The 1,281-nt window shown below is 38.2% G+C and overlaps 1 non-coding gene across 1 annotated transcript; it reads left to right on the forward strand.

The window, feature by feature from the left end:
• Window positions 1-437: 437 nt before the first annotated feature.
• Window positions 438-568, forward strand: LOC123327010. Its single transcript, XR_006541475.1, has one exon. It is a non-coding gene; the product is annotated as a small nucleolar RNA SNORA63 (small nucleolar RNA).
• The last annotated feature ends 713 nt before the right edge of the window (window positions 569-1,281 follow it).

Below are 1,281 nucleotides of genomic sequence, written 5' to 3' on the forward strand. Positions count from 1 at the left end.
TGAAATGATGTGTCTTCTCAGAAATTATCTTTCTAGTGAAGGTAGCCTTTTTTTTTTTTTTTGAGGGCAGATGCACTCTGCCAAACCAAAGACTATCAGGGTGGATTATGTCAATAAATATATACATTATGTGTCCTAGGTTTATTATCTATCTATCTATATGTAAAATTTGAGGAGTTTTGCTTAAATGCTTAATATATTTTCTCACTCCCGTTTCATTAAAAATAAAGGAAAAGTTGAGTGGTATTTTAAATGTTTACAGGTTTATTAGAAGTCATTCATTATCATATTAAAATAAATAAACTGACACCTTCTTTGTCCAAAATATTACGTAGCTGAGGTACACAGTTCCTGATCTTGAAGAATAAATGTGGAGAGATAGGTTTTACTTTTGATACAGTGTAGTAACTCAAGCATGTATTAAAAAGAAGCTACAGATGCAGGATCTAGTTACAATGTAGCTGTAAAGTGCTGCCTTGTCTTTGCCCCCTGCTCAAAATAAAGCTGTTACCTTTCTAGCCCTGTCCGCCATGGTGCTTAGCAGCCAGGGATGCATGGTCTCAGACATGTTTACCGAGTAAAACACTGACTTGAGGGGCGCCTGGGTGGCTCAGTCATTAAGCGTCTGCCTTCGGCTCAGGTCATGATCACAGGGTACTGGGATCGAGTCCTGCATCGGGCTCCCTGCTCAGTGAGGAGTCTACTTCTCCCTCTCCCACTCCCCCTGCTTGTGTTCCCTCTCTCGCTGTGTCTCTCTCTGTCAAATAAATAAATAAAATCTTTAAAAAAAAAAAAAAAAAGAAGCTACAGTGAATATGTTGCTGTAGTTCTCCTCAGGAATAAATGTTTCTATCTCAGAAGATCCGTGAAGGAGATGCCATTTGTGCCAAATCATGAGGCTATATTGTAGATTTTCTATAGGTAGAAACACAAAATAAGAACAATCTAGTTTTGGCATAATCTATCAAAGCCCAAAGGCCAAATGGTACAAGGTGTATCTGGAGTATCTGTAGCATAAAATAGGGAGTGAAAGTAGTCTTGAAATATCACTGGAAGGCTGATCGGAGGGTATAGCATAAAATATTAAGGAGTTTGGACTTTATTCTTAAGGAATTAAATTATGTGACCTAAAATATAGTGTATATGGCTATTTAAAAGCTGTGCCTCTTCACTGAACCACCCAAAGTGGTATGTGGCATCCACACAAATGACACCCCCTAGAGGTGTGCAGAACGGTGACTCTGAAGATAACTGCAAAATAAGAAATACATCAAAATAGCA

This window comes from Neomonachus schauinslandi, chromosome 1 (assembly GCF_002201575.2).
Source record: "Neomonachus schauinslandi chromosome 1, ASM220157v2, whole genome shotgun sequence".
Classification (NCBI taxonomy): domain Eukaryota; kingdom Metazoa; phylum Chordata; class Mammalia; order Carnivora; family Phocidae; genus Neomonachus; species Neomonachus schauinslandi.